The 24826-nt window shown below is 34.5% G+C and overlaps 1 protein-coding gene across 4 annotated transcripts in view; it reads left to right on the top strand.

Annotated features, from left to right (window-relative positions):
* PKIA (cAMP-dependent protein kinase inhibitor alpha) overlaps nt 1-24826 on the top strand; it is an 88006-nt gene that overhangs the window by 42911 nt on the left and 20269 nt on the right. For 2 of the 4 annotated variants that reach the window (XM_055286569.2, XM_063643343.1), the window contains exon 2: nt 12091-12219. The exons of 1 other annotated variant lie outside the window; for it this stretch is intronic. The gene's annotated coding sequence lies outside the window, so the exon portion shown is untranslated. Of the gene's footprint in view, nt 1-4493; nt 4634-12090; nt 12220-24826 lie in introns of those variants that run through there. One more of the 4 variants, XM_063643344.1, reaches the window with a different exon arrangement.

Genomic DNA, 24826 nt, shown 5'->3' on the forward strand with positions numbered 1-24826 from the left:
ATTTGTATTTTTAGTAGAGATAGGGTTTCACCATGTTGGCCAGGGTGGTCTCAAACTACTGACTTCAGGTGATCCACCCACCTCGGCCTCCCAAAGTGCTAGGATTACAGGCATGAGCCACCGCGCCCAGCCCTTTATGGGTATTTTTACAGTTAAATCTCACATATATACTACCGACTCTAGGAAGTAGCTAAGGTGATCAAAACATCAACATGACCAGGTGCCAGCAATTAAGTGGAAAGGGGTTCCTGGGGGATGGTTTTGACCAAGACATTAAGGAGAGAAGGGATGGGCAGTGGTGGGAAGACTGAGAAGCTATTTATAGCAGGGAGATAGCACTACTGTAAGTATGCATTGCTTGCTTAAGAACTGTGGACCCTGATAACCTAAAAAGTGTGGTTTTGATGAAAACTGAAGAGTAATACCTTTATGCAGTTTTTAAAAAATAGACTGATATCTATCCATCCCTTCATATTTGAACATAACTTAACTGGTTTGGAGATGTGTTGAAATGACTGATCTCAAGTTCCCTTTCAAATCTGAACTAAATGTCTGTGTGATGGAGATAGAGGCTATGGAGCTGCTTTCCCGAGGTCATAGATACAGCCCCCTCACTTTCGCCAGTGTTTTACATTCTGGCAAACCAGCATAGTTCTTTTTATCTGTAGTTATTATACATCTAGTTGAGAAAACCCAATTTGATCTATTTGTACCAAAGTACAAATGAAATCTGAATTCATCTGATTAGTTCTTCCTGTAAAATTATGTTCATTTCTATCACATATGTTGTAACATAAAGATTTTTGGTGATATCATAGTCCCAAAGTGATAACCTAGATCATCTGACTCTACATTCTCCATAGGAATAAATCATACGAATCTCTCTGAAGTAATGTTATAATTAATTCCCAAAGGTAATTTATAATTATATATGCTGCTTTCATGCATATTTGATATCATTTCGACTTTCACTATTCATTTATCATGTTTGCAAGCCTTTTGTTAAAAATAGCTGGTACACAAATCATTTCCTGATTGCCACATCTGGAACCCTGATTATATTTGCGTTTCAGAGTCGTTAGCCTTTAAAACTAGAGCAGAATCTGGGAATTTGCAGACAAAACAGTGCTTCCTTCTGAGAGTTGCATAAAAAGACATTTTTAAATCTGCATTTCTGTTTAAAGACAACTGATTTATTTTCATTCTAAATTTATATGACACTTTCTTTAAACTAATCATAAAATGTAAATTAGGCTAACTCTAAGCTGTCTTTTTCCCCCACCAGAACAAATGACAGTAACATTTTGTACAAAAAGAAAATGTTTTCCTATTCACACCTTGAATCATTGCTCTCCCTGTCTTTGAAAGTTAATTCTGATCAAGATGTACTGGTAGCTCATTGAAATCTTTGACAAAGCCGGTTTAGCTATTCTCTTGAGTAATGATTTACCTTACATTAAAATATCTTAAATATATGAACATTAATAACTAAAGTGATGAATATTACTAATATTGGGACTCAATTCATCAAGGAGAATACTTTGGGGAAGCAGATGGACCATGAAGGGACAGGGATAATTTTTAACTATGGCCTTGATATTTAGACCAATGGCCAAGGAAAACCATGAAGAACATGAGAATGGGCTTCATTCCTGTCAAGGAAGCAGAGTATTTGCCGATGGCTTAACATTTACTGGGCATGTCCTAACAGGATAGCCTGAAAAGATGTATAACATTTTATCTGAATCATTTAATTTAACCACATCCCTCCGTGTTAGTGTTATCTCTATTGGTAGATAGAAACCAGGCTCAGGAAGATTAAGAATGTTACCTAATTCTAGTAAGCTGCAAAACCTAAACTGATTTAATTCCAGAGCAAAGATCTTTCTACCTTATCAGCATGGGTCTTTATCTCTTTGAGAATATATGAGCTCTAGGAGCCTTCTTCCAGAAAAATGCATAAATAAACAACATGAGACGTGGTATATCAGTACAAATCTCACTAAATGATTGGTGTGTTTGGACTTGCATCTGCTGGTAGATCTTTTGTGAAATTGTCTTTCTCTGATATAGTGGGCTTTAAGTATTTTTTCTGAAGACACTCCCAAATTATACATATAAGAAACTATTTTCCTTTCAGGCTAAAGATAAATTAAAATATATTTAAACTACATATAGATGCCACTGTTGGTCTAACATTCTACATATACCAGGATACAAGCTAAGATGGGTCCAAAAACTGTCCATTATACTGTAATTTGTTTATAATATTGTGAGCTAGATATAATTTAATCAATTATAAGACAAGAAAAAAGAAAGAAATGCTCCTTCTTCCTCCTCAACATCATGTAATTAGCCTACCCCACTGCTCTAGGCTAGGCCAAGTTTTGTTTTTTTTTTTTCTCCTAATACAGGGAGCATATTTTAGTGACCCTCTGTCACAATCTTCTCCACTTCAAGTACATCCCACATAAATCTAGTCCGTCCCACAAAGTTTGTGCCAGGCAGTCTTAGGGTCAGTTGTACCCACGTATGTATAATTTTGAACTTCTCAAGTAGGGCCATTGTAGTCAGTAGAGCACAGTGGTTGGTACTGATGTCAAACTTTCTGAGTCCAAATACTGCTTCCATCTCTGACTAGCTATGTAACCTTAGATAAATCACTTAATGTTTTGAAAAGCATCTGTTTTCTCAGGAAAAGAGGATAATAAATACACCTACCTCACAGGGTTAATGTGTAAATTCATGTAACATGGGATAATGCACGTTAAGCATTGCACAGTACCTGCCTCTTGTTAGTAATAGCTGCTCTATTATTAATTATCCTCTTTGTATCTCCATTCTTAGCTCCCTTCTAACATATGATAGTTCTTCAGCAAATATTTACTGGCTTGAATTAGTTCTAAAACTTAGGCAACGCACCAACAACAGAGTAATCGCCCTTAACCATCACTTCTCCCACTGAAAGGGAGAATAGACAGAAGCCAACTATCTACCCTTTTTCTACATAAAACCTCTTATCCAGCCTCCAGTTAATAAAATAATAGTTCTGAAACCCCAAAAAATATTAGCAATTGTTGAAATCATGCTAGTTTGAAAATAGTTGAGTTTTCCTAACAAAGTATGTCTCAGGATCCCAGGGTCACCAAGCTTATATTAATATAGTCTAGTTGGGACTAATGGTAATAATCAGTGAACTAGTCATTTTTGAGCTTCTTGGGCTCTTAAAAAATTTGTTATCATTAAGCCCACACTTCATAGAGTCACAGCTATTTTATTTTTATAAGAGACTCAACAGTCAAAGTAATCTCTTTAAAACCACAAAGCATATGATATCTTTGTCCTGCTTAAAACTTCTAACTTTTATCTAGTGCAAAGACACTAAAACATAAACCACTTAATAAGACTTATAGGGCTCAAGTGCTCTGGCCCCCTTTAGTATCTCTTCCAGACCTTCACGGGTTCCAGGCATGTTTGCCTTTTTCAAGTCCTCGGATGCAGCAAGCTTGTAGCTATCGCATGGCCTTGCATTTACTGATTCTTCTGCTTAGATCAGTTTTCCTCTAATAATTTCAGTGTCGTTTCAGATGCCAACTCTACTACCTTGGCCAGAGAGACCAGCCTGCTCTGTGTCTGTCTATCCCATTAACCAGTTTCACTTGTCAATTTGTTTACTTATGTACTCCACCACCCTCCCCCAACCCGCTCCCAACAACTAGGGCATTTGCTTAAGAGCAAGGACTTTGTGTTCATTCACCACCAAATCTTCCAAGGCTTTCAACAGAGACTGGTATGTGGTAGATGTTCAGGAAATGAGTGTTGAATTAATGAATGAATATGTGAAGGAATGAAAAAAAAATGAGAGACACTATGACAAAAATATTTCTCTTTTGAAAGAACAATGTAACAAGGAAAAAATCTTCAATTAAAATCAATCATACATCGTTACTAAAATCACTTAGTAATTCACATGCAGTACAAAATGTTTCTCTACTTTCTGGTTCTATCCATGTAATTAATTAAATTTTGCTGACTCTAAGGCCAATCTGTGAGACATTATTTAACTTCCCTACTCTAAAATTTCAGCATTAACTTGGCAAGAGGCATCATCAATTAGTGGTCATCTGATCTTGCATAAATTGTAATTAACCTTTCAATGCCTCAGTGTTCTCATTTGTAGTGTGAGAATTATACAAGATGTATAAGTTTATAAGAATAATCACATTAATAAAGCTCTTGGAATAGTGTCTTGCATCTGCCAAACAATATAGAAGTCTTGCTACTGTTACTAGTGTTATTATTAGGAGAATTAAATGTGGAGAATAATCCTTCCTACAGTTGCATATTCCATTGAATGTAAATGGGACTAACAAAATATTTAGAAATCAGATTAAAGGTGGGGTGATAAAATATACCAAGGTAGAAGATTATGAGGGTATAAAAGCATTAACAGTATTTTTGTCTTTTGTTTTACTTTATTTTTTAAAGAAGGGAAGAGTCTAGAAATAAAAAGACAAAAACTCTCCATTGGCTGTGGTGACATGGAGATCACTGGTGTCCTTCATAAGTGAAATTTCAGAGCAGTGGACAAAGGTGTTGGAGTGAGGGAAGCCAGAAGAAAGTAAACTATTGAGTAAGTAGGACATGAGGTGTGGAAAAAAAATCTATAAAGATAACAATTTTGAGAAGGACAGATGTGAATGAGACAAAGAAGATATTCGATGACCAAGGAAGGTTTCATGTTGCATATATACTTTTTACTATTTTAAATAGGAGTTAGTGGTCTAGAATATGTTTGAATTTTTATGGGAATAATCTATAAGGAGTAGGTCAACTGTGGAAGACTCAATGCTGTGAAGTTCTTGATCAGATGAGAGAAAATGGAATAACCACTACATACAGCGTGAATGGCCTTTCACATTAACTCTAACAAAAAGGGAATACGAAGATCACTGAAGATGCTAACGGATAAATGGATTTGACAGTGGGCCATTTACTGGCTTCTATTTTCTTAATGAGATAGAAAGCAACACATCAGCTGAGAGAGGGAAGTAAAGAAGAAAGACGGGAATTTGAGGAGAGTGGGGAAGCCTTATTTAAAAAAAAAAATAGGGCCGGGCGCGGTGGCTCAAGCCTGTAATCCCAGCACTTTGGGAGGCCGAGGCGGGTGGATCACGAGGTCAGGAGATCAAGACCATCCTGGCTAACACAGTGAAACCCCGTCTCTACTAAAAAATACAAAAAAATTAGCCGGGCGTGTTGGCGGGCGCCTGTGGTCCCAGCTACCCGGGAGGCTGAGGCAGGAGAATGGCGTGAACCCAGGAGGTGGAGGTTGTGGTGAGCCGAGATCGCGCCACTGCACTCCAGCCTGGGGGACAGAGAAAGACTCCGTCTCAAAAAAAAAAAAAAAAAAAAAAAAAAAAATAGAAAAAAGAAAAAAAATGGCCCTTAAGTAGAATGAGAAAGAATTTACTGGCTAGTCAGAGCAGTATTCCCAGTCTTGGAAGCCCGTTTGTGGTTGGTGTTCATTAATTTATTGGAATACAGTTGTGCCCTGTCACGTGATTTTTCTCCAGTTACCTAGGAATAAGTTATGAAGGCAGAAAAGAGAGAAGACAATTAAGGGAAAATACAATTAGTATTTTAAATATATATGTGATGTTCGACTTTAATAGTTATCAAAAAATTTAAAGAAATGGAACATGAGGGTCCAGTTTATTAATTTATGAAAATCGGTAATCACATATCACAATATCTTATTTTGGTAATGTACTTCATCTAATTTGGTTCAATAACTTGAAAAGTAATTTGGCAATGTCCAGTAAGATAAAAGTGGTCATAGCTTTTTACCCATTAATTTTAATCCTGGAAATTTACTAAAATAATTTATATTTAGAAAATCATTATATAAAGGTGTTCATTGTCCTGTCATGTGTAATAACAAAAAAAAAGGAAACACATTTAATTTCAACAATAAGAAAATGATTGAGTAAAGCAAATTATATCCAATTAGTAGAAAATTAGAGTCATTAAAATTATAATTATGAGACTGCAGCAAAATAGAATAATGCTTACTGAAGAGAGGTGATTTCAAATTTGTCAGCCTTGTAACAACTATGTAAACATATGACTATTTATTAAAAATCAAACAAAAATAAAAATTTAAAAGCTCTGCAACAGTAATGGGAATTTTTACTTTTGTTTTAAAATATTTTTAGTATGGTTCTTTTTTATAATTTTGCTCTTTAAGAGGAGTGTTAAAGGAGATTTTTGTGGCCCCTTTTTAAAGACTTTCTGATTATTACGTCTCACATTTTCAAATAAATAATTATTTTACCAGAAAAGATCAGACTTATTTAACTGATTATACTTCCACATTATTTGGTAGAAAAATAAGAAATATCATTTTTAAGTGTTTTTAGAAAAAATTTCAAGATTTTTTTTCTTTTTTGCTGTATTTTTCTTGGAATAGAGATTAAGCAAACTGCCTAAAATTCTAGTCATTATTTTTCATTATTTTCATTTTTATTCATTATCCTGCCCTTCACAGGAACAGTAATGAATCTGCAGGTTGCATCTGCCAATTTCTTGTCTCTTATCCGCATGATGAAGCCATGCTGATATGAACACATCCACTATTTTAAAAACTCTTCAGTTATTGAATTATAATTTGGTCTTCTATTATAAGGATTTTATGTAAGTGTAAAATTTGGACTGAACTTCTGGAAGCGTTTTGTCTTCTTAGTCTAAACCTGAAAGATCCTTAATATTCACCCATATGAAGAATAATTATTTGCATAGTTAGAAGCTCCTAAATTATTTATTAAGGATACCTGGCAGTGCTCTTACTATTTCTCAGAAGCCCTTTATTGAAGTTTCTCTATCCCTCTTTCTCTTATACCTACATACACAACCATAAAGTAATTAGGGTTTTTTTTAATGAGGATTGCTGGTATAATGTTTATAGTTTCTTTTACAGGGCCAGATACAAAGCAGGCACTCATTGCATCGTTAGTAATATTATCACTTTTCTGTTATTATTTAAGTCTTCATTTTCCTGACTGTGAGTTCCCATAAGAAAATACAATTTCCACTACATAGAGTAACACCTGTTATCTGGAGATATTTTAATTGAGCTCATTACTCAAAAAAAACCCAAAAACCAATAGATCAGTTGTCTTTCTTTTGTGTTTGCCTTACATCAGTGTTCGATAAAGATTTAATTATTTAATTATTAAGTTCTACTTTTCAAGAAAGTAGAACAAATTGATATGGTAAAAGACATGAGAAAACTGTCCGCGGAAAAAAATGATCAACTCACTTACGTGCTCAAAACCCACCTTATGAGAACTTTTGTTTTGAAAAACACAAAGGAAAAGTGTAAAAATGTATTGAGTAAGTTATAGTAATTATTTTTAAGAGCTAAGCACAAAATTTCCTGTTGATTTACATATTTGGTACCAACAAAAATCGTATGGAATTAGTCATATTAAGATAGAATGTCAAGCTACAAAACATAGTCTAATTTATGAAACATGTCTTTGTTGGCTGATAAAAAGTAAGATGGTGAGTGATCTCTGATTAGCAGAAGGCAAAGAGAAAAATAGCCTTTTCTACATTATATTGTACTTCTGGGTAAAATGTTTCATAAATCTAGCTACAAAGCTATATGTTCTACAGCTTTTAGGTACCTGTGTCAAAGATTTCCCCTGTGGAGGTCAGATTTTGCCAAGGAAGGAATTTGTAAAAGTAATACAAATGCCAGTATCATTGGCAACCACCAGTGCCAGCAAAGTGAGCCTCCAATTCAAACTGATGAGCATACTATCCTGTAGTATCATTTCCTTGTAAGTTTTCTGTTTTGGAAAAGGTGAATAGAAAATGTATTTTAAAAAGGCTTTTAACTACAATAACAATACATCGTTTTGAAAACATAAAATACTTTAGCTAAAGTTATTACAGCATCTTACATTAATATTTCACTGTACATTAGACATCGCCTACAACCAATGTTTATGATAATCACTGCCCTCTGAAGTGGAATCATGCCCGTGGCAAACATTAATCTTAAAGAAGATTAAACACCAAAAAGACATTTAGCATTTAAAGACACTTTGCTTTGATTTATTCAGTGAGTTCTTCCAAAAACATGTTACCAGGAATTATTGCATATTGAGTTGAAATTACCAATCATTTTAGAGTTATTTAGTTTTTTTCTTCAACATCAATATCAGTAAGGTAAGGCAAACTCAAATATTTATTGGGGACTGCAGAAACACAACCATAAAACAAGAAAACACTTGACTTTTTAAATAGACTTTATATTTTAAAACAGCTTTAATTCAGAAAATTTGAAAGTATAGTATAGAGATTTCTCATATATACTATACCCATTTTTCTCTATTATTAACAACTTATATTAGTATGTTGCATTTGTTTCAATTAATGAACAAATATTGATATAGTATCATTAACTGAAGTTCATACTTTCATCATGGTTCCTAGATTTTTACCTTATCATGTCACATTTATGTTCCAGGATTCCATCAGGATACTGTATTACATTTAGTTGTCACGTTTTCTTAGGCTCCCCTTAGTTGTGACAATTTCTTGTACTTTCCTTATTTTTGAAGACCTTGACAATTTTGGATAATACTGGTCAGGTATTTTGTAAGATGCCCCACTGCTAAAATATGTCTTATGCTTTTCTCAAGATTAGGAGTGTGCTTTTAAGGAAGACCACAGAGATAAAGGGCCATTTTGTCAAGATGACTTACCACTGCTAATGTCAACCTTGGTCACCTGGCTGAGATAGTCGTCATCAGGTTTCTTCACTGTAATGTTTCTCTTTTTTTCTCTTTCTGTATTATACTCTGGAAGGAAATCACTACGCTCAGCCAACAATAAGAAGCAGTGAGTTATACTCCCGCTCCTTAGGGTGGAATAGCTACAAAAGCTATTTGGAAGTTTTCTGCACTGGAGACTTATCTATCCCCCAGCCATTTATTTATTTAATCAGTTGTTTACACCAGTAAGAATCTGTGGACATTAATTCATCACATAAATCTTTCAAAAAGCAATTATGTATTTCTTAAAATAAATGAAAAAATAGAAAGTATAAGCGACAAAATAGATGTTATAAAATAAAAACCAAGTGAAAATGATAGAACTGACAAATACAATAACACAAATAAAAACCTTTGTTGGGCAGGCTCAAGAGTAGAGTGGAGATGACAAAGCATAGGATCACTGACCTCAAGAACAGATAAATAGAATTTACCGAACCTGAAAAACAGAGAGGAAAACATAGGCTTAGTGAAGAAGTGGGCAGGAACTCAGGAACCTGTGGAACAAAAAATAAAAAGCTAACATCCATATCATCAAACTCCCAGAATGAAAACAGAGAGCCAGTGAGATGGAAAAATTATCTGAAGAAATAATGACAGAGCAGTTCCCCAAACTGGCAAAAGACAGAATCGTACAGATTCAAGAACCTAAGCAAAACTCAAATAGGGTAGACACAGAGATATTCACGCCAAGGCACATCATAATTGAACTTCTGAAACATAAAGAGAAAGGAAAAAAAGTCTGAAAAGCAGACAGAGAGAAACAATGCATTACTTACAGAGAAACACCAATTCAAATGACAGCAGATTTCAGATATGAAACTATGGATGTCAGAAGTATTGGCATAACATTCCTCGAGTACTGAAAGCAAAGAACTGCCATGCACGAACTTCATATCCAGTTTCTTCTTTGACTTATATTAGTGAACTATTAACTAATCTTTCTGTGTCTAAGATTGCAACTACCCTTCTCCAACAATCAAGCCCCAGTATTTCCAAAGTGACCTTTCTAAAACAAACAAATATCTGATCATGTTATGCAAATAAACCTTTCTATCTTCTTTTCTTCTAACTTGAAATTTTCTGTTAAAAATCATTCAATGGCTTTCCATCTTCCTTAGAATTAAATTCCACACTCTTTTCATACATACACAAACCATTCTTTATCTGGCTGCTACCATGCTCTCTGTTGTCTTCATTTTTTACACCCCTCTAAGCACTCTTTATACCAGTTGTATATGGCATTTCTTTCTGTTCTGTTCCTTAACCATTCTTTTTCTTTCTACTGTGAATTTGTCTTCTCTTTGACTCAAAAATTTACCTCTCCTTCACATTACACACCCATCTCCAGTATTGCCTTCTACAGGAAGGCCTGCTAATATTTCTCACTTATTATTGGTCCACAGAATGAATTAAGACTGCTCTCTCTTCCATTACACTATGTAATAATTTGTACTATCTGGATGCCCCAATAAAGTAAATTCTTGATGGTAAGATTATGATTTTAATAAAGGTTACACTGAAGTCTAGCTTAATCCTTGGTATACATTAGGGGTTCAGTGAGTATTAAATGAGTGATGAATGAAATCTTAATTTTTCCTTTTTTTTTTTAACTAGGACTGTATCAAAGATACAAAGTTTTCCAGGAGATTAGAGCCTTAGGACCTTTGATTTGATTTAATAGAGGACATTGTTATCAATGCATTAGTATTTAATGACCTCAAAAGAAAACTGTCAACCCAGGAACTAAAGTTTATCCATTTGGACTTACAAGATAACCTTTAATACCCCACTGCCACTGTATCTGATGCTGTCAGAGGCCCACCTACATCTCCCCCTACACTCAGCATTTCAGTGCATACTGATAGAATTGTGCCATCACCTGCAAATACCTCTTTAGGGCAGGCCAGAAGTGTGCAGGAGATAACATATCTGGTTGAAACTTTCAATCCATGACAGAGGGGATTTGGGATATAAATACCTCGACTTTCTCACCCACTGGTGGGGATAACCCTGAGGAATGTTCTTCAGGGTTTCACAGGACTCCTCTGCGGGACTTGTAACAGTTCCCCGCAAAAGTAACCTGTTCAGTGCTGTGCCTCTCTTTGCTTCCTTTCATGCCTCTATTCTCAATTCCCACTCTTCTCCTGAGTTTCCTTGCTCACTTTCCAGGAACAGTTTGAATTCAAATTCTTCTCTCAGGCTCTGCTTCTGAGCGAAATCAGTCTAAGACAATCCCAAATCACTTCTAGTCTCCTAATAGGCCAATGTTCCTTTCAGGGCCATCACTGGTACAGATGCTGAGGGCTGGCTCATTGTCTGTCGCTCCTAGATCCTAATGTTTTCAAACAGATGGAAAAGAGTATGACATTAAACATAGAAAATATGTATATGAAAATGGCCAAGAAGTGGAGGGAAAGAGAGATCATGTCATTTGTTTTCCATAAATGATGAATGATAGTATAGAATTTGTGAACAGGTGTTCTATAACAGGTATGAGTATAATTTGAGAAGGCTACTCCTTAGTCACCCAGAAGTCTGCTATTATTGTTTCAGAATCACAGTGTTGGAACTTTATTGCATAATTTGCTTCACTTTACCCTAATATCCATCTTTCTAAATCTGTCCATCTTTCTAAATCTCTAAGTAGTAGTCAACAGATTTATTCTCTCCCACCATCTCATCACAAGAAAAGCTACACACACACACACACATTTTGTGTGTGACAAAGTTTGAACAGACATTCAAAGCCTCTGTAAAATATCCTTCAACAAATTCCAATGTTTATGAATAACTAAGTTTAGTCAAATTAATTTTTTGAAGATCTAAGTGAAAACAGAAGAGAAATCTAGATGAAGACTGAAGAACCAAAGTGAATATTAAAGGAAAAACAGAAAACTTGCCTTTTTTACCCTCTAAATCACTGACTAGTAGTCAACAGATTTCTTTCCCCACCACCCCATCACAAAAAAGCTGCACACACACACACACACACACACACACACAATTAATTAACAAAGGCTAACCAGGCCTCTTTTGAAGACTGCTTGACTTGAAATCCCAAAATGCAACCAATACTCTCATCACATGTTTGTGTTGTGAGAATTCATACTCATAACCATGAAAGTTCCTGAAGTTATGATACTGTTCAAATGACAGATGCTTGAACATTTGCTTAAAATTTTTAAAAAGTGAAACTTATATGTACAGATAATTTCCCTTTCTCTCGCTATCTCCATTTCAGTTTCCTGACTTTCTGAGAAGCCCTGGTTTCCCCAAAGAAGCAATTTCTGATAGAAATCTGAAGGTCATCTCTGAGAAAAAAGAGATCTAGTATAGTCAATGAATTAAAGACAAGAAGGTTTCCAATCAGGTAGGAATACTAATTCTCAAACATTTAATTACCTTAAAATAAGTATGCTGAGAACTGGTTATGGTGTGACTGTCTGAAAAAATAAGTATCTAACCTACCCTACAAGGAACCTGTTCACAATCCCCTTGGAGGTTGTGATGTTTATCAGACAAAACCTTAGAGGGAAACTCATACAATAACAGCATGATGCTTTTTTCTATTTTTAGCTTGTTGTTACTAAGTACACTTAGTGAGCTCCATGCCTGTGGTTTAATCCTAGGAGGTTAGGCCTGTGGAACAGCAGATTAACCCTTTCAGTATTTTCTTTTAAAACAAATCATTTTCATATGTTGTCTCCGTGACCTTCTATGAAGGTCATGAAAATTATGGGTCATGATGGCATTTAGTTCTATAAGAGGAACAGTCCTAATGAATGATGTAAGGAAGTTGTTTTGGTTCCTATGGGGCACTTCTCGTCTTGGTCTTGGGACAATCAAAGTGAGCGCGTATAGAGAGTTGGAAGGGAGGTGAATGGAGCATGTGAAAGGGGAGCTCTGTTTTCATTTATCTATGCACGTCAGCATCCCACTGAGAATTTTCTTTTCATTTGCAATTTAAGACCAAAACTTGGGGCAAAAGGACATCCCATTTTATGAAAAGAAAAGAGAAAGACAGCAGTAACATCATAATAAGTGGCTCATCTTCTCATTTGCAGTTATATTAATATATACTTAATAATATATATATTTAGCACAGCACTTGATCCCTAGTCAGCACTCAAAATGAAGACACATATTGAATAATGGATGAATGAAGGGAAAAAGTTTGTCCTTGGATTGCTTTGTGTGTTGGCTTCTGTTGTCTCAGAACCCAGCACTATAACTAACACATAAAATGTGGGTCATAAAACTTTTTGAATTAATGAATAAGTCCCCATGATTCTAAGGACAATTATAAGACCAACACAAAACACATATTTGCCAAGGTCTGTGACAGAAGTATCTGTGACATGAAAGCCTGAATCTGAGTCTGCTGATATAGCTGACAATTTATCTAGTTCTGAGACTGCTTTTTAATAATTTACATATTATCCTTTACATTTAGGCATAGTACCTTCATTAGATTTACTATTCAATGATTTGGGCTTGGGGAGAAAATCCATCAGATAAATTTCTTAACTATATTACTTGCAAACTTTTTTTTTCAAATTAATAACTGATACAGTAGTTGTACATATTTATGGGGTATAGTGTGATGTTTAATGCATATATACATTGTATAATGATCAAATCAGGGTAATTGGCATATCCATCATTTTAAGCATTTATTATTTCTTTGTGGGGATAACATTCAAAATCTTCTCTTCTAGCTATCTCGAAATATACAATACATTGCTATTTGCTATAGTCACCTTACTGTAAAACATATTTGTTAGAGCATTTTTATAATGACACACTTAAGGGCAATTTCAGAATCACTAGCTGCTAAGATTGTTATTTATACTTTTCCATGGGTAGTACAGCTGCAGCAGCTATTTCTCTACATTCTGCTGTTGCTATCTGCTGCATTTCCAAGAGAGAACAAAGTCCATTTCATTAAAGAAGGAAATGTAAAATTTAGCATAATCCAGTTACCACAAAACCAAAACACTCACACACACTCTCCCAGGTGTGGAAATGAACTAGCGATCTAAAATAGCACACTGAAACTCGTTTCAAAATAAGAGGACATTTACTCATATTTGATTATTTTATTATTTTATCAATTATGATATTCAGATATACTTACTAATAACAATTCTGAATTGCTAGACGGAGCATTAATTAACTATGTACAATTTTTGTCTTTGTATGTACTTAACAATAAACTATGAGATTGTCTCCCACACCTTATTCTTTTCTTGCATTCTCCTGGGAACAGGAGATGTAGCTATCAGTTTTTTTTTAAATTTCTACACAGCCAAAAGACTAGTATCACTTAAATAAAGACACAAAATTGCCCCAAAGCAGGGAGCTTCATTAGGTAGCATAAAGTTCTTATGTGAGAAAGGGAGAATTTCTTTTCTTAGCTGAAAGGTCTCTTAGTACAAAATATTCATAAATAAATATATCCGTGGTTTGGGATTAGATCTCCATATCTACAGTTAATGTCTAAGGGTTATCTTCGGTAACCAGGAAATTTTTATTTTAAAAACATTATTATATAGTATTTGATACATGCAAAGTAATGCATGCAAATCTGTTATATGTAAGTTATGAAACAATAAAAATAAACTCTTGCAAACACACCACCAAAACTAAGAACTAGAATCAACACTACTGAATCTTTCTTTGTGCTTTTCTCTGGTTCTTTTTTTCTGTCATAAAAAGTATAACTCTGCTCTTGGTTTTATATTAACATTCATTTAATTTTTATGTATTTTTTACTAAGTATGGGTTGTTTTGTGTTTTATAAAATTCGCATCATGCTTTCTGTAACTGTTTGCTTTTTTTTCACTCAACATTATGATGTTTCTAAGGTATATCTATTTTGTTTTAGCTAGTGTTTATTCGTTGTTATCACTGTATATTACTATGTTGTATAAATGTAAAAAATGTATATATTATCCTGTTGATGTTATTTGAGTTGTTTTGGATCTATTATTAACAATATTTTATGAGTATGTATTTTAATGTCTCCTGTTACACACGTGCAAGATTTATCTTAATGTGTATAACCAAGATTAGAACTGCTGGGTCATTGGGAATTTGAATATTCAGCTTTAAAAGATAATGCCAAAATGTTTTTCAAAGTTACTGAATCAAGTTGCGGTCCTGTGATTCTACAGCCTCATCAGTTAGATCAGCCAATCTAGTTAGTATAAAACCTCAGTTGGTCTTTGTGCTAGTTTGCTAGGGCTGCCATAACAAAATACCGCAGAGTCTATGGATTCAATAACAGACTCTATTTCTACACAGTTCTGGAGGTTAGAAGTCCAGAAAGGTGTTGGTAGGTTTAGTTTCTCCTGAGCCCTCTCTCCTTTACTTGAAGACTACTGCCTTCCTGCTGTGTCATCGCATGGCTTTTTCCCTGTTTGCATGCATCCCTGGGGTCTTTTTCTTCTTATAAGGAATCCAGTCATACTGGATTAGAGCCTCATGCTTAAGACCTTATTTAACCTAAATAACTTCTTTAAAGGGCCTATCTCCAAATGCAGTCACATTGAGGATTGAGGCTTCAACATACGAATTTCTGGGAAACATAATTCAGTCTCTGATAGTTTTAGTTTGCATGTGTCTAATTACCAATAGGTTGAAAATCTTTTCATCTGTTTAATAGTCACTATATTTCCTATTCTGGAAAATTCTGAAGAATATCTTATGTTCATTTTCTATTTATCTTTTCATACTTATTTCTCATTGTTATTTAAGTTCAATCAAGTTAAACAGCTTTTGGAGCTTGAGCTGGTATCTACCATCTTGCTAATATTACCTGTTAATAAGAGTCAACTTTCTTAACAAAGAAGAATAAATGTAAAAAGTTTTTAAATGTTGTAGATCAGCTTTGTTCCATAGAAGTTTCTGTGATAATGGGAATGTTCTCAGTGCTCTCTAACGCTGTATCCATTAGCCATGTGTTTTTTTGAAAAAATAAATGTAAATTAAATTAAATTAAATTAAAATTTCAGTACCTAGGTCAAACTAGCCTACATTTTAAGGGTTCAAAAGCCACATGTGGCTAATGAGTGAACTGTGCAGCTTTAGGTGGTTAGACAATGGACCTCTGCAGTCCCAGGATTTTGTCTTTGACAGTGGCATAGTGAGATATTTTATGTAACAGTTATTCTGGCATTAAAAAGAAAAGTTAACTACCATTAGACCCAGCAATCACATTACTGGTTTTATATATATACCTAGAGGAATATAAATCGCTCTATTATAAAGACACATGCATACAAATGTTCTTTGCAGCACCATTCACAATAGCAAAGACATGGAATCAACCTAAATGCCCATTAATGATAGACTGGATAAAGAAAATATGGTACATACACACCAAGGAATACTATGTAGCCATAAAAAAGAATGAGATAATGTCTTTTGTAGGAACATGGATGGAGTTGGAGGCCATCATGCTTAGCAAACTAATTCAAAAGGAGAAAACCAAATACCATATGTTCTCACTTTTTTTTAATTTGTTTTATATTTTTTAAATTATACTTTCAGTTCTAGGGTACATGTGCACAACATGCAGGTTTGTTACATATGTATACATGTGCCATGTTGGTGTGCCGCACCCATTAACTCGTCATTTACGTTAGGTATATCTCCTAATGCTATCCCTCCCCCCACCATATGTTCTCACTTATAAGTGGGAGCTAAATGATGAGAATTCCTGAACACAAAGAAGGGAACAACAGACGCTGGGGCCTTTTGAGGGTAGAGCGTGGGAGGAGGGGGAGGAACAGAAAAGATAACTATTGGATACTAGGCTTAGTACCTGGGTGGCAAAATAATGTATGAAACAAACTCCTTTGACATGAGTTTACCTATATAACAACCTGCACATGTCCTGCTGAACCTAAAATAAAAGTTTGAAAAAAAAGAAAAAAGTTAGTTAACCTGGTCATTTCTAACTTTTCAAAGTAACCTAACATAACTTTCATGACATACCTAAATTTACTGAGTCATATTCATATACGACTATAATTTATATACTAAACTACTTCTTGCCATAAATGTTCACTTTGTAGTAAGGTTCATTGTCCCTAAACGGCACATACCGAAGTATCAAGAGGTATCCTTATTCTTGATATGCTGTAATAGAATGAAGACCTTATCTGGTCTTTAGTGTAATTGGATGTTAATCTATACCAGTCTTCATATTCAAAAATTTATATGCAAAATTATATGCTAGTCCCATGATGGTTGTCTTTGTTTCATTAAGCTAATATAAACATGTATAAGTAAAGTTTTGATTGTTTTCTCCTAAAATCTCCTATCTGTCCATGTGGAAATGTATCTCTTACTTTTTCCCCCTCTTATAAGCTCTTCTTACAATTTAATCCTCATGAGCCTTATTTCTCCTAGCTCTAATTACTTAGAATTTTATTGTAAAATGTAAGATATCACTGATAAGCCCCTTTTTAGTCATTTTATAGATGACTTATAGATGGTTGAAAGATATTCAAGACAGTGTGTTAAAGTAATAGATACTCAGTAATCAGAAAACCTGAGTCTTAGTCTTCACCCATAAAAATGAACCATGTGAATTCAAGTAAGTCATTTTATATGTAAACTTTATTCTGATTCTAAAATTGTTATGATCGTTTATAAAATTCTGTTTCACTTATGACAAGTCTCAAGCCTATTTTTAAAATCTATTTAAAAATTATGAAGACTCAAATATTTTCCCCTGAATTTGATATTAAACTGTAATCATTCATCTTCATTTACAGCATGCTGTAGCTGCAGTTGATTGACAAAATATTATGTCTTAACATTGTGTACTTGTATCTTAAATGAACACTTTTGTTTAAAATCATGTTCTACCTAAATTCTTGATGTCTTTTTCACATTTACAGTTCCTATGCTGTTACAATCAATCACTTGTAGTAGAAAAAAAATCATTCTTTTTTTCTGTTTGCTAAAAGCTCTCTTTAGAATATCAAGTTTTAAGTTATTAATACAACAAACTTTGGAAAATAAGCTCTCATAATTTCCAAAATTGATGCTTTGTTTGACTGGCTTTTAGAACATCATACTCTCCTAGTTTTCTTCCTTTCTCACTTCACATTTCTTCCTGGTCTCCTTTGTGATGCCTCCATTTCTTAGTGTTTATTGCTAAAGTGCCCTAAAACTCATTCCTGGCCCTCTGCAGTTTTCTGTCTGTGCACATGAGTTTTATTCCAGTCCCATTGCTTCAATAGACAGATGACCATGACTCCCATATTCATACCTTTAGCCTTCATCACTCACCCAGGCTTGAGACTCATAATTCCCATTTCCCACTAAATATCTTTACTTTATATATCATAGACATTTCAGAATTAGCAAATATGATGAAATAGTTTACTTTTTTCTATCACTTTCACTCCAGTTGTTTCCATCTCCATTTGCTCAAGCCAAAAGCTTGGGATTCATCCCTAAACTTTCACTTTCCATCAATTTCTACATCTAGTCCATAAGAAACTCTTTCCACCTCTAACTTTAAAATCTATCCTGGATCCCTCTACCTCTCACCGTCTACACCCTACTGCAAGCCATCATTGCTTACCTCACATAGTGCAACAGGCAGTCTCTTACAGGATCTTCCTCCTTCCCCTCTTGCCACAGTCCTTCTAGTTTATAACAAGTACAATAGCCAGAATAATCTTCCAAAGAAATTTAAACCAGGTAACATTCCTATCCAAAACCCTGGCTCCCATCACTTTTAAAATAAAAATTAAACTGCCTTCTTTGACCTACATGGCCTTAGTCAATGTTCCTTCTGCCTTACTCTCCAAACTCATTTACCACTTTCCCCCTCACACACTCGCCTCTGGAATGTTTTTCCCTAAAAGACTTTTCCAACATTAAGACCTTTGCACTTGTTATTTTCTGAACCTGGAAGACCTGTAAGATTCCTCAAAATACGATCTCAGAAGATAGTTGCATTTTCATTTTGTGGAGACATTTGGTGAGAGACATTTTGCAAAAGATAGATACATTTTACTTGGGAGGGTATTTACACATTTAGCAATGAGCAAGTTTATTAAATAACAAGTGCAAAAATGATAGAACAAAGGAGTGTATTTTAAGCAGAGAAATCCGAGGAATTGTAGACATGTGAGTTACATCATGGCTTCAATATTTAATGCATAAGAATCACCTGAGTTGAGTTCCAGACAACCATTTCCACCCATAAAGATTCTGAACAGGAAATCAAGATGGCCTGGGGACCTGCCTTTTGACAAGGTCTTCAGGTGATTCTGCTGCATATGGTTTACAGACAACCCTTTGAGAAGTACCAAGCTGGTATATGTGTTCAGATACCATTTGTTCAGATAAACATGGGCTGGTGCAGAGCACCAGCGGGATGCAATTGAGGACCAGCAGATTACATGAATCCTGAGTGGCAAAAGAGGAAGACGATCCAATAAAGACCACTACAGATACTATCCCAAGCACTCTTGGCATGGAGACTTGAAAATCCATTCATAGAAATGAACTGTTAATCATTGAATTGTGCTATATAATTTTTTAAGTTGCAAAGTATTAAAATATTTAGATAAATATTATAAATTTTGTCACATATATTTTATTGCTATAAAATGATGCATACATATGTCATAGGTATAAAGATACAGAGCATATAGATACAGATATGTAAAGAATATGTAATCTAGGCTTAATTATTTAGCTGATACTGCATATTGTCTTTATAACTTCCTAAAGAACCACTTCTAATATTCTCTAGGAAAAATATTGTTTCTCTCCGTTCTTTATGACTTTCCTTTCCTCATCCTCTTCTTTGTCCTTTCCCTTCTTAAACAATTTAGTACAAAAGCTATTCGATGAGGCCTAGTAAGGCTTTGTCACCGTGGGCAGGGTGGGTATACAGGGTATTGCAATGGTTGGGCATTCGCTATTAAAGCCCAAGAAGTAGAATGAGGGTGTCTGCACAGAGGAGCCTAGTGTGAGCTGTTGCAAGTTATTGGAAGGAGAAGGACATCTACATGGGGGAGTGGCCACAGCAACCACTCAATACAGTTAGTTATAGTCTGTGCTAGGTGGGGAGAATGTTGTATGGGGTAGAAAAGCGGTAGCAACAATAATTTGTTAAAATACAGGGAGAATGATCTAATAAGTGTGAATATTAAAGATGAAGGTAATCAGTGTTTGTCATTGTCTGAGGAGGAAGTTAAAGCATGATATAGGCAAAAGGTAGAAAGAATTCTGGTGCTGGATGAAAATGGGGGAATGAAAGTGCTGGTTTTCAATATACTTAGCAAATATAGAATTAAACATAGATGTAAGGTATATATGTGTGTGACTATATAAATGTAGATGAATGTGTTTTCACATGTATGTATATATGTCTACATACACATAAATCCCATAGCTCAGTCTATTGCAAAGGACTGGGGCAGCTATTCCCCAATAGCAATGAGCAAACCTAGTGTCCAGATCTTGGTGTCTAGATACAGTTCTCCTAGTGAAGGAACCAGAGCTTTCTGGAGAAATGGCTGATTCAGAGCAGAGAAAGCATAAGATGACCCTAGAACATATTGTTCCGAGAAGCAAGAAACATATCAAAGAATGACAGGGAGATGTCAAAGGACACATTGGCCAAATTGAAGGGATTTCCCCTGAGCAAATCTCGAACAATCTGAGCTTCAAAATAAATAATAATAGAAACTCGTTATAGTTAATTTAATAAAATGGTCAATGAGTTTTTATCAATATAAATAAATTGAATGCATCATGTTTGGTGAGAAATAGGATATTTACATAAGCACAAAGTATCTTGCCACAAAATGTATTAATGTTAAAAAAGAAATAAATAACTTTATAGTGGAGAAGACTGGGTGGCACCTTTTGGTCAACTGAGTAAAATTAGTATCCCAATAAGGGTACAAATTAAAAGTTTGCCCAAATTGTCTGTTGATAGGATGTGGTGAGAATAGAGCTTCACTGTGATTTTCCTGCCAAAGAACACATCTGCTGAATCTAATCATGAGACAAACACAAACAGCTAAATCCTACAAAATAACTAGTCTGTATCTTTAAAGGTTTTAAGGCTATGAATTTCAAGGGAAATCCAAGAAAATGTACCAGATAAAAGAAACTAAGACAGGACAACTCAATGAAACGTGATTTTAGGCTAATCCTTTTGTTATTAAGGGCATTATTGGGATAATTGACAAAACTTGAACAAGTCTGAGGATTAGACAGTACTATAGTAATGTATCAGTGTTAATTGTCAGATTTTCTTGTGAATATTTGGATATGTTTGTAGGAAGTGTTTGCGGTTGACAGGGCATTGTGTTGACAGCTTACTCTCAAGTGGCTTGAGAAATAAGCCATTTTTACTGTCTTTTTTACTGTCATTTCAACGTTTTTGTAAGTGTGAGATCGTATTTTTTAAATTATGAACAAAAGACAAGTCATCCCTGAGTCAGATAATCTTTCTTCAGGCAGCTAGTATAGTTAAAAGCTGTTTACAATGGTAGTCGGCTTCTAGCCTAGTGGTGCTAATCTCTCTTGCTAATACCATGTAATCCCAGCAATATTTCGTGTTTTTTTTTTTTTTTTCTTTTGAGGCTTTGGGATTTTTTTTCTAATGATGTTTGTATCAGTCCATTCTCACGCTGCTATAAGGACCTACCCAGGACTGGGTAATTTATGAAGGAAAGAGGTTTAATTGAGTCACAGTTCCACATTGCTGGAGAGGCCTCAGGAAACTTAAAATCATGGTGGAAGGCACCTCTTCACAGGGTGGAAGGAGAGAGAATGAGTGCAAGCAGGGGAAATGCCAGACACTTTTCAAACCATCAGATCTTGTGAGGACTCACTATCACTATCACAAGAACAGCACGGCGGGAACCACCCCGATGATTCAGTTACCTCCCTCTGGGTCCCTCCCACAACACGTGAGAATTATGGGATTACAATTCAAGATGTGATTTGGGTGGGGACACAAAGCCAAACTGTATCGATGTTTTTGTTTTCTTTTGATGTTCTTTACAAATGTCTATAAAATTAGTAAAGTCCTCTGTATTACAATAAATTCAACAAGATTCATAAGAATGAAAATACATTCTTCAAGAACTTTATATATATCTATCTGCATTCAAATTGGAATAAATGGGCATGGAATTCATAAGAAAAAACAAACCATAAGGAACATTCACACTCACAAACTCAAAACAGTTGAACATGTTTACCCTGTAAGAGGGCGATGATAAAGCAGCAGGGTGACAATTATATATCCAAACAGAAATGCAGCCTTTTAAATCATCCATGTCAGGCCATGTAACAACTGGGCAATTCAGCAAACAAGTTCAAAAAAATTCCTGTTTTCAACAATTTCTCAACTCCACACTTAGAAAAATGAAAAACTTCTCTTTAACTCTCAGAAACTTGGGCACTTACTTAGTTAAAGCAAAGCTGTTGTCTACCGGCCTATACCTGGTTATAAATAGCAGCAAGGCATGAGAACACCCAGGGACACCGAATGAGCTTTCTAAATATAGGTTTTTCTTACTTCAAAGGCCTTTTAGAAGAATACCATACTTTGCAAAAACTTGCCCTTTATGAAGGGCACACAGACACTAAGGTCAGCAATTTTTAGACCTCGAAAAGTTTTGAAATATGTCTTTAGTTTGAGAACCCACATTTTGGAGGCATGAAAACTGAAGTGCAGATAAATTAATATTTTTCCCAACATCAGATGGCAAGCAAATACTGTAAAAATTATGGCATTGAAACTCCTGTCTTCTAGTCAATTGAATGCAGCTTGTAACAGATTGCAGTAACTGCTTATTTCCATTGCCATCAGTGCCACGTTCCTTCTATGCCTCATCCCTCTTGCTTTTGTGAGGGATGATAGCATTACCTGCAAGTATTAGCTGTAAGAAATATTTTTCAATTTTACTTTTTTGTAACTCACTCTTGAAATGCTGTTTCTGTGTTAAAAAACAGCATAAAAAATTAGTGAGAGCATTTTCCTTTCTTCTTCTTTCCTTTCTTCTTTAAATGACTCTGCTTGCATTTGCAGTCTTTTACAGTTGAATTACTGTATAACAATAAATCTAAAAACACATTTTAGTAGAGGAGACCATAGTTGGAGACTGGAGTTGTCATACCTTAGAGGGAGATGGGAGAGAGACAATGTTGGCTAGACCTAATCTATTATAACCTTCCTTAACCTGTTTATGCCTAGTGTTCCATTATCGGAACGATAAGCTTGTGGGAGTCATTTATATCCCACTGCTCAAAGTCATCACCAAAGTCTGATTTTTCAAAAAAGAAATTTGCAACCTCTGTCATCAATGGGTTAATTGAAGTCCCAGAGTGATTTCTGTTGTTTGCATTGCCACAGGCGAGGGAGTATAGAAAGCAACAAGATTTTCATGTTTTCCCATTTCCTATTAATTTCCTAAAGATTTCTATAAGACTTTTAAAAATATATGTAAAACAGCTTATCTTTAATTTTCCCCTACTCATTTGCATTTTAACATGTTGATAAGTAATATTTAAACTCAATAGTTATGATTAACCCTGTTCTATAATTTCTAAAAGTACTGGGAAGTGTGTGTGTGTGTGTGCTGCCTTTGCCACCAATCAAATATAGCTCTCAGTTGAAAAACAATTATTATCATGTAGACAATAATTAGATTTGATAGTGGGGCCAGCCATTGGTAAGTTTAAAAGTCACCCTAGGTGATTTATATATGCAGCTGGGTTGAACACCTCTATTCAGATGAAGCACTTAGATGGAAGTATAGCCAAGCATGGTTATAATTTCACATCTGAAACCTGTTTTATCCTGAGTCATTTGCATAGTGCTTATTATATGTGTTTATAGAGTCTTTGGTTGTGTTATAAAATATTAAAAGTTGGTGTGAATTAAAGAAGTGACATGCAATGATGAAAGCCTAGAAGATAAGCACCAGATCTTCTAATTATAACTCAAATGAGTTTGGTTGACACAAAATATTATGGGAATTAGACACAAACATTACTAATGCATAATGCTGTAATAAAAATCTTAGAGGTATGTAAATATGAAGGACATTCTAATTTGTACCACAAGGTAATATGTTCAAGCATTTTTATTTGTATGTATTTACTTTGTACCCTGAATTGTGCAGAAAACACTTTTCTAAAATTTAGAGTGCAAACTAGAAAATATAAATCTCAAGTAGTTTATATTGTAGTCAAAGGAAAGATTTTGAGATCTTTTAATGTCTCAGTTCATGGAAACCTCTTCCTCAGATGGATTGGTTTTTATTTGTTAAAATTAATGTTTACCATTTTAAATAGTTTCTTGAATATTCCTGGTAATGGAATAGAGTCATAATAATAATTTCTAGTCCTGATAATAGAGTCAATAGTACAGCTGCTCGATATTGATAGTAATTTTGATAATAAACAACATGTCATGATTTTCCAGATAATAACTTGTCTCTTGGCCGAAATAAATACACATATTGTTTATCTTGTTACCTTATAAAAATTTCTTTATTTTGTTAGTATAGTGATTTGACCACTTTTTTAATTAATATTTTAAAATAGTTCAGTGGATAATCTCATTTTGAAATGTCTATTAATTGCTATATCCATTATATATTTTATATATATGGGTATATTTCTCATTAGCCAAATTGATACTTTCTTATTTACACTTACATTTAAATCACATTTCTGCTCTTCAGCATTTTCTTTTCTCTAGAGCCTATTCTACTGACTTAAACTAGCCTGAAAGATTTGAAAATTCTATTTAAAACAAGTATATGGAAAATCTTTGAAATAACTTATAACAGTGTCAGAGAAGAAGAGTATTACACATTGCACTGAAGAGCATTCCATTAATAAAAAGATTAACGAAAAATTCTAACAACATTCAGACATGTAATAGCAATGAAAAACATTAATTATAATAC

This window comes from Symphalangus syndactylus, chromosome 7, assembly GCF_028878055.3.
Source record: "Symphalangus syndactylus isolate Jambi chromosome 7, NHGRI_mSymSyn1-v2.1_pri, whole genome shotgun sequence".
NCBI lineage: Eukaryota > Metazoa > Chordata > Mammalia > Primates > Hylobatidae > Symphalangus > Symphalangus syndactylus.